We start from the raw sequence: 10,637 nt of genomic DNA on the forward strand, positions 1-10,637 counted from the left end.
CCTCTCACCGATAGAGGGTCGTGATTTCGAGTCCGACTACCAATCACGACTGTTTGTGTGAAAAAAATGACAGTTTCTTACTGTGGATAGGGATCTATTACTAGTGTGTTTGTGGGAACGATGGTTTATTAAAACTGCCCGCCTGTACAGAAATGAAGTTGGCGTAAAACAACAACTGTTAGTGTGACTCTCTAATAAGATGTATGATAATAGGACTGACAAAATAACAACACTTTTGAAAATGTATACTTTTTATTATTCTTTTACATATCTACATTTAATTACTTTTATGAAAAATAATACGTAAAATTAATCGATCTTTGCCAATTACACATGATATGAGTGCATGGAATTATGTTTCACATTGTATAAAGTTTAGTTTTCAGAACAAAAGATGTATTTTAAACTCAGCAGTGTGTTGTACTTGTTGTTTAAAGAAACATTTTTCAACTGTTCTGTTATTTCTATGACTCATTTGATTTCTGACGCTTTTGTCTAAAAACTATATTGTCCTCAAAGTACCCTGGCTAAAAGAAAATGTTCATGTAACAGTAAAGTCTTTTTACTTTGTCTGTTGATACTTTTTTTAAAAATAATAATCTAAGAAGTCTCTGGTCTTGAAGATATTGACATCTATATGTAGCGTAACGACATTGCTTGAATTAACTGTCTCAAGATTTCGGAGATGGCATCAAATTTTTGCCTCGACGCTATGGTTTCAATGAAGCGACGGCGAGCCCATGCACATGCATTTTGCAAGGTTCTTGTACAGTTTTTTTCACTCCTGAAACACTCGACAGCATTCCATAACGATTATATATCCCTTGACGCCAACACATTTACTCGCTATCTTCGGCAGAATCCGTATCTTCCTTCGAGTTTGGAATTTCGAATGTGTCCAACAACTTGTCAAACAAAAATCGACGTTTCAAAACTGCATATTTCCAGGCCTCTTGCTCGTCGTAGTCTTCTGTTGAAATGAGTTTATTTACTGTCTTTCTTATGACTTTTTAAACTGGATCTTTCTTCATTGCGTTGTACCAGAGTAATTTACTGTCAAACGCGTCCATCATTGCTTTCCTGTTAGTGCTTTTCATGTCTTCAAAGACAGTTTCTCTGGCTTCCTTTTCATCAATTCCAGTATCTTCCTCCATAAACTCGTTTACTTCGTCCTCATACTGTTTCTGACACTTTTCAAACGCTTCATCTACAATGTCTTGCCAAGGATCGATGTGTGAAGAATCCTCGGAGGTAACAGACATATCATCGTCGCTATCATCTGTCTCCTGAACGTCAACAGGACCAAAAATGTCCTCTTGTACAGATTTATTTGACAAGGTGTCATCGTCCGTATCATCGTCAGAATGCTTTGCCCTTTTATGCCGCAACATATTATCTCTTCTTCCAAACACTTTTAAACAAATGTCACATTCATACATTTCTGTCCGAAGCCAAAACTTCTAATGAGGAGGAGTCGATTAAGCATTCGGTTTTATACCTGTCTAACTGTAACGATGCTTTCACTATTCCCCGTTGACTGTTTTGGCTTTCCTTTACTAGTAGATGGCGCTTCGTGTTTAGGTATCTGATTTCCCCCCGGAAACTTTGCACTTACGTTTGTTACTTGCTTCTTTCTTTCTGTGTAGTTCCAGATCACGCAAGGTAGCCTCTCAAGCATGTTTTTTTTTTTGCTATGGTCGTGGTCTGTTCTGCTGGGAGAATCATCCGTTTATATATTTCTGAATAAGGTGTATGTTTATGTTGCAAAGCACTTCTTTTACATTTGGATCCCTTTACATTTTTCTTAATATCAAAAATATCCATTTTTTTCGAATACATGTCTTCACTCTTTGGTGTCTAAGCGATGACTGTGGTAACACAAAAATGTTAACCTATATTACCTATGCTTTGAAGCGTTTGACTTTCTGTTATACCACATGGCTCTGTCTCGTTAAAAAAATCTTTTCATACGTGAATATAAACTCATTCAGTTTCATTTTAAACTCAGTACCTCTTTCCTTCCTTATCATGTTGTTTGTTTTCCTATTACGAGACAGTTGACATACATAGCGACTTATGAACACGGCGCCAGTCGGAAAGTTGACAATGTTTGCTACAATATCTCGCAACTCTGCACTTGCCACAATTTTTGAGTGATATTTCAGTCTTATTGCAGGTCCAACATACTTTATTGGAAGGTAACTGAAGCTGCGTCATATCTAAATTGTACCGTATAAAATAAGACATGTCTTTGTAATAACGTTTCATCTGTACTTTATGTTAAGCTAGCAATATGGTCTTATCCATGTTGCATAGCATCCAACGAAAAGACTATCCCCATAGACAACGTTTGCATATCCCCTACGAAAAGGTTTGCTTTTATCATATCCTGAAAATCCAATGAGTCATAGCGAGACTTTTTCTTGAGATAAATGTACATAGATTCCTGAAGATCCTCAACGTAGGTGTTGTCAACAATATGCCCCTCAATGTCAAGCCATACATGCGGGATGGAAATGGTCTCAATGACGAGTTTGCCGTATATGATCCTAGATTGAATACCTGCGTTCTGCAAACACTGGTTTAAAACAATATTTTCTAACCCGCAGGCATTGGACAAGCCATATCTTTTCTGTAAGTAGAAACTTTCTGCGAGTATAGAATTTATCACTTTACTGTTAGTCACATGGTCTGGTACTCCAAATGGAAACGAGCTGAAATCCATGCTGCAACGTCTTAAGTAAGTATTCTAATCATACACTCTTTACTCGACCATGTTTCCTCTACTCACACATGAAAATGATGTCCTTCTAAAACGTGCTTTAAAAAAAGTCACGCTTACTTCAACATTGCAAATGTCTAGAAATGCGTGGAAAGGTAGTTCACGCTTTAAAACAACCCTAATCAACAAGATGTATAACATATTGGATTCTGTCACGTGTGACTGATTTTGAGGACCGGCTCCTTATACGTTTTATGCGTTTCTGGGCTTTGAGGAGCTCCTCCCCACTGCCTCCTCCTACCTCCTCTCGCCCTCCTCTTGCCCGCGAGTGTACTCATTGTGGCGTAGGAGGTCGACCGTCAGTCCCATGATACAACATAACACGTACAAAGAGTCGATTGTAACGACGGAAAATCCCTCATATTAACATTCTGGTTTCGCCTTAAATCCTTTTAAACGGTCTGTGACACATTAAGAAGGACTCACAGACTTTCAAGAACCAGTGCCAAAACTTCTTTAAGGCTTATATGATATATATCTAGTACCGGTCCTTAATACTTATAAAATGCAGAAATAGTTGGACCAAGGAAGAATGAAAGTGAATGAAATTACGGGTTTCATAAAGATCCGATATCTGCTTTGCGTATGTACCAAGAAGCTACATCAGGAATTGTGTAAAGCATAATTATGAGCAGAATTAAGCGTCTTAATTATATGACAGTAACAAGGTGGAAACAAGAAATTTAAATGTGGGACTTTCTTAGTACAAGATGCTTCCAAAGCACGGCGCCCTTACAGTGAAATATCTGGAACTATTATAAAAGTAGTTGCTGAGGCAGTGAAATCTAATGCACGGCTAGTGCAGGGATCGTAATTATATCCCGCACAAGTGTTTTGCTTATTTTCAGGCGTAGATTAAGAGACGAATTTCTGCCAGGTAGATTGCTCATTTAAATGATTTATCAACAGGCGAGCAGCAAAAGCGCACTTAGTTCCGAACGGCCAATCCTTTTCTTAAAAAAGTATCCTAAATTTGACCAAAAACCTGATTTTCTGTTCTTGTTACTGGGGTCATTGTTTTTAGCCAACTACAAGTTTTGGGCAAGGAAAATTTGGCATAGACCAAGCATTGCAAAAGGACCTTCAATGTAAAGATAGTAATGTATGCGATGTTTTTCAACATACATGGTCCAAGTCGTCAAATAGCTTTACCAAAGGAAAAATCTGTAGGTGGAAATCTTACATGAATTACTTAAAAATGTTAAGCTAAGTGCCGCTAAAGTCGATGCATTAAGGATATGTCTCAGTTGCATGACAACGCCCCTTCCTAAAAGTCAGCTGCTGCTACTTATTCGAGAAGGAGGGAAAGGTCCGTGTTGTCCCAAATGCACCTTATTCAACAGACCGGGTGCTGTCCGTCTCTACTAAAATATGATTTATCAGTTAGACGAAAGGGGTACGTCTGGGACACGATCACATTATATATGAAACACCATGCGTACAAATAATGATAATGATAATTATTATTATTATTCATTTATTATTTTTATTCTTCTTCTAATTATTATAATAAAGAATAAATATTTTTATTATTATCTTATTGAGTATATTATGAACTACTGATTCGAACTCTGTCACTTTTATAAATTAATATACATGATACATGGCTAAACTAAGGCGTTGTATATTTTTTAATTAATGTAAACAAGCGGATACTTTGGACTGACTACCTGATTGATTGATTGACTGGCTGACTGACTGACATTTCGTACTTCTTTTACATATGCATGTACTTTTTGATAACCGTTTATTGAAGCTTGATAGTATTACCTTTCCATCCTGTTACAAACCATTCAAAACCATTCAAACCATTCTGTCCTGTTACAAATTGGCTAACCTTGAAGCGAAACTACCTTTCGTTTTTAAGCATTGTTAACAATTGAATATAGAACTCTCTAATACCTATTTCCATTTAAGAAATGTATCTTTGTCTCCTGATATGTTTCTATTCTGTCAAACATATGATGATAACAGGATGGAACGAAACATAATAGAAAAAAACAGTTTACCCCCAAAACACTAACTGGTGCCTTGGAAAAGTCACCGGTGGGTGATGTAAATTATCCTTTGAATAGATATTGAACAATCAGATTTTACTTTTGTACAAAATATGGATAAAGATGTATCTAGTAACAGGACGGACAGAAAATTAAAATGTACTCTTATTTTTTTTTTGCCGATACAAACACCATAATTTTATGTCATACTCTGCGATCAATTTGGAAGGAGATATCATTGTAATGCACTGACTTCAGAAAGTTACTAGGATTAGATCTAGTCATTAAGTTTTTTTTTTTTTTTTTAGATATTTTGTCTTAATGGAACAGGATGGAAAATAAATATGGTCATCCAAGTTTTTCTATAACGTTGACGAAAGCATGACATACGCTGACTGCCGCTAATATAAGAAAGATTGAGAATATATGACTTGACAGAGGATAGATTACCCATTTTTCAATATGCACAGCACCCATTTGCCGAACTGCGCATTTTAGATGAAAAATGCGCGATTGAAATGGACTAATATATTTTCCCGTTGGGTACCTTGGTTTCTCATAGTAAGTGTAGGGTATGATATATACAATGGCATTTTTCTGGTCTGGTGCCAGTGAATAGGCATACAGACACTAAATAGAAAAATGGCGCGAAAAATAAATGGTAGAATGGCGGATACAAATAGTTCTCAGTTTGTTTGCTCTGTAGAGCTATTTTCCTTATTTTCTTTGCATTTGTTTTTGCTAAAATCACATGACAGATCTATGCTTGACATGTAGGTAGAATTTTCATAATGAAATAACAACATGGTAAAATTTTTCATGGAAACTTAGATCATACACCACCAGTGTTATTTGGGTCTCATTTTTTAGCTGAAATTATTTTTCTTGCATCAAACATGACCCCCATTTTTCTTTTGATTTTTATTTAGCATTGACAAAACTCTTCAAGAAAATGTAGGTTACAGACATTTAAAATGGGTCCTGATGTGTGCTGCGGCCATTGGAAATAGGTCAATTTTATACACATTTTAAATGTGTGTATGCGACTATCATTTTTTTTTCGCGCCATTTTTCTATTTAGTGTCTGTATGCCTATAAACAACGAAACGATATATCTGATACGCTATTTATATCTCTTGATAATTTCACGGTTTCAGTTAATTACCCGTTTTAAATGTGTGTATGCGACTATCATTTTTTTTTCGCGCCATTTTTCTATTTAGTGTCTGTATGCCTATAAACAACGAAACGATATATCTGATACGCTATTTATATCTCTTGATAATTTCACGGTTTCAGTTAATTACCCGGAATACAAGTATGTCTTACAGTGAGGATGTGCATCTTTCATGGTTTCCGCTAAGAAAATTTGGGTCTTTAATCTCTTTTTAAATCGTTAATGAAATATTGATACATAGAATTCAATGACAATAGTAGGAACTACTTCGATATATTTTTCATCATAAGAAAATCAACTTTATTGTGCAATTGTTTTATACTTCCACTGTAATTTCGGCTGTTTTGTCCCACATTTATGAAAATATGCTTTTACGAAATGTTTGTGGTTCAGACTTTGACACTTATATCCGTCCTTGCAGGCTGATCATGCATGGTCTGTACTGATCGCTATGCAGTCAGTAAATATTCAGCGAACAACCCTTTGAATAATAAGTGGCACTGTCCAAATTAAGTCCATTTTAGAAATTTAGCAGGGTAAAGGTTAACTGGTCAATATGAATAATTACATCTATGAAGGGATAATCAGCAAGCCGTGTCCCAATGAAGTAGCGAAAATTGTTGTTGCAAATTTGCCAGAAATACTTAAAAAGACATGTGATTGTGGATTTAAGACATGTGCCTTTTAAAAGCATTCATTGTAAATAAACGAAAAGTTAAACTGATACAATTTGTAAAAAATATAACAAAGCTCTAAAGCATTGTCATGCTATTGAATTGTGAAGCTAATGGCAGGAATATATAACAACTAAATGGTATTGATTTTAATGAAGTTTTAATGTTTATCTGGAAAAATGTCCCTTTAAGCCTGTATTTATGGTGGCTTATTTCTGCCATTTGTATTACATAGATAAGATTGGAGAGATTTTGTACCAGATAATGGTTAAGTAGCCAAAGCCACGGAAATGAAAATTTCATTGATTAGCGAGTTTCCAATTCTATATATAATTACAAACTAAGATGCATACAACCTTAACAGTTATAACATTTGTTTCAGTGTTTTGAACGGTGACTCAAAGTCAGCTACACTAGTTCAGTAAGTCAGAAATACTTAATTTCATAAAATGTTTTAGTGATGAGATCAACAACAATTGTTTGGGGTACACTTCAAACATTAATACCAACATCAAGTTGCACATTATGAGATTGCCGCCATTGAATAAATATAAAACACAACACAAAAACATCTATAAATCTTAAAATTACTCCCATGTATTTCTTATTTATTTCATTTAATTTTTAAGATAAAGAATTGTATATAATACAACAGCAGTTGGTTTATTTAGCTCAACAATGAGGAAAAAAGTTTCAATCTAAAATATCTCATTTTGTAGTTATCTCCCTTTTATCAAGTACTGATAATAGCACACAAAGGTTACCTTTGACTCATTTTTATAAAATAAATGCAATGAATTCATTAATAAACTGAATAATTTTAATTATAGATGATGACATGAGCAAAACATATTTAGTTTATTTTACCTTTATCGTTTTATAGATATGCTTAGAATTTTTTTTTGGTTGGATTTAACGTCGACACAATTATAGGTCATATGGCGACTTTCCAGCTTTAATGGTGGAGGAAGACCCCAGGTGCCCCTCCGTGCATTATTTCATCACGAGCGGGCACCTGGTTAGTACCACCGGCCTTCCGTAAGCCAGCTGGATGGCTTCCTCACATGAAGAATTCAACGCCCCGAGTGAGGCTCGAACCCACATCAGCGAGGGGCAAGTGATTTGAAGTCAGCGACCTTAACCACTCGGCCACGGAGGCCCCATGCTTAGAATGGTAAATATTAAAGACAATGTGGTTGATTTAGACATAGTTTGTTTAAAAGTATGTATTTTGTTCATGTCAAATAAACGTTTTGAAAAGAGAAGCAAATTATACTTAATTTGTAAAACTATAATTAGATTTATCTCCCTTTAGGCACAAAGAACAACATCTCACAGACACTAGATAGAATTTTATGTTCCGTTTTGACGTTGTTTAACAAAAGCTAGCATTTATGTAACATACAAATGCTAACAGTATATATGCGAAAAACTTAATTGATAAGAAAATAGAAAACAACATTATTTAAGGTGAATATTTTGAATTACAAGCGCCTGAAATTCTACCCTTAATACACCTCAAACGGATTAATGTAAAAAATGACCCTCAGCCCACTATATATTGAGGTGTATTATGGATAGAATTTCAGATGCCTTGCTCAAAAATATGGTTTGGTCATTGCAGTTTCATACGAAATGAAATCAATTGAGACAAAAGTCGCCCTATGTGCAGTGTTTCCGTCTCATTTGCCCTGGCGTATTGTCCCAGTCTGTGACTCTAGTTACCTCCCCTGTCGGTACGTCCATAGACTGAAATGAAACGAAAGTAATATTGAACTAGTATATTATAAAGGGAGAACAGTACACATTCAGGATCTTGCTACACGTTAGTTGCTTGTTTAACTTGAACATGTTGCTGCCTATTCACGTTCTGCGGTGTAGAATATACATATAGACGGTCCTGAATGCAATGGTAGTTGAAAGAATAAAAATCAAAATTGCTTGACTGAAATGTTTCTGCATGACACTCCAAAGCAAACTTGTTACCTGTTTGAGCTGTTAGCAATCTATGGCCATGATGATCTTTAATTTGTTGAAAATGCTGCCGCAGTACAGTCCCACGTCACAATCGGTAATTCACATTGATTTATTTGTAAATACAATAAACCAACGAAACAAGATTTGCAGACGGACTACCCCGATGTTTTTTTTTCGGCGTAGCTGAATAACATGGATTTTGACCTAGATTCTGTAGTAATCAGGTGCACGCTGAGAAGATAAACCATTTATTAAGTCTTATCAGAAGGCACATATTAAATGGAACATAATTAGTTATTTTGTTACCTTAAACTAAAATGATATATTCTAATTTAAAGTTTTTAGTAATTTATCACCGCTAGAGAAATCGAAAGTAAACTTCTTCCTCCGTTGCGTACCTCGCATATGGATGAATGAGTGGTGGCTGGTTGTAACTGTAGAGTCAGTGTACACACTCTTCGTGAAAATAAAGCAGAAAATTTAACAATTCTTTGTTATTATTTCACGAAACTGAGTTATTCCCTATATAATTTGACACCAGGGTGTCTTTCCCCACTAGAGCCTCGCTCTGGCAAGTGCAGACAAAAACAATAACAACACCATTCGAGGCCAGTAGGTCAGCTGAAATTTTTTTAATTTCATGAAAATAATGACTATGCAAACAACAACAATGTGCAAATTAAATTTAATCACTATTCCATCATATATTATGTAAGTATTTACCTATTACTTTACCCAAATAAAAAAAGGATTTCAACATTTATTGAGGGTATCCCAATCTGCAAATGTTTGATTTTTTTGCTTTAAGTTGTTTTTTTTTAACTGAGAACTTAATCAAGTAGTTAAAGTTATGGGGGTCACTAGTGATTTAAAAGCTACGGTTTTATTTTCATGTCAACTACTTTAGCCTTTTCCAGTCCAACTAATTGTACGCTGGTCGACATATTGTGCAAGTGGGTTACCTAGGGGGATTCTGACCCAACACGAAATTATTTCAGAATCAGCCCAGGACGTCAAATCATTTTGATCTTCTATCACTGAAAGGATACCTCTTGATCATTTAAATTTGCTGCTTAGTTGGAATATTTGCAAATGAATAATGTGTTCGTATATGCATATCCAAATATTTTCTGTCTGTACATTCTGTTTAATTCTGAATTTTTCATGCGCCAAACATTATTACCTCTACGCCGTTTGTCTTTTTAAAGACATTTCTTGTTTCATGTAGCTTTCATTATATGTTGTATAATATTAAATTGTCTTCAATGATCAATAGCTCACGGTGACGGAATCCCCGGCATCGGCGTCGTATGTGGACACCTTGTTAACGATTCTGAGCTCATATCTGTTACTACTCATCACAACTGAATGAAAGTTCATACATGCCTTCCCCGTGATAACATTAACTGAATGACATAGATCCTGTAACTCTTGCTTTCATTTAAGTGGAATTATGCTCCATTTTGTACCTAGCAATTTTTTTAGAAGAAAAATATTTCGCGGTTGTCAGCAAGTTTGAATCTCAGTAACAAGATAATTTCATCTCAACTACATACAACTTCAAACACGTTTCCCCATAGCAATTCCCACTGAATGACAGTTCCCATAACTCTTGCTTTTATTTTGATGAAATCATACCCCTTTTAATCATGTATCTGTTTGTCCGTCCATCTGTCTCCTCTCTCACATCCCAGCCACCCAAAAACATTTTTAGACGTTTAGTTTCTTATTTTACTTGATATTGTTTCTTAGTATCCCGTCTTCTATCTCATCGCAATAGTATCCTGTCTTCTATCTCATAATCCCGTCTTCTACCTTATCATCCCGTCTTCTATCTCATCGCAATAGTATCCCGTCTTCTATGTCATCATTCCGTCTTCTATCTCATCGCAATAGTATCCCGTCTTCTATCTCATCGCAATAGTATCCCGTCTTCTATCTCATCGCAATAGTATCCCGTCTTCTACCTCATCGCAATAGTATCCCGTCTTCTACCTTATCATCCCGTCTTCTACCTCATCGCAATAGTA

The sequence above is a fragment of the Mercenaria mercenaria genome, chromosome 2 (genome assembly GCF_021730395.1).
Source record: "Mercenaria mercenaria strain notata chromosome 2, MADL_Memer_1, whole genome shotgun sequence".
Taxonomy (NCBI): Eukaryota; Metazoa; Mollusca; class Bivalvia; order Venerida; family Veneridae; genus Mercenaria; species Mercenaria mercenaria.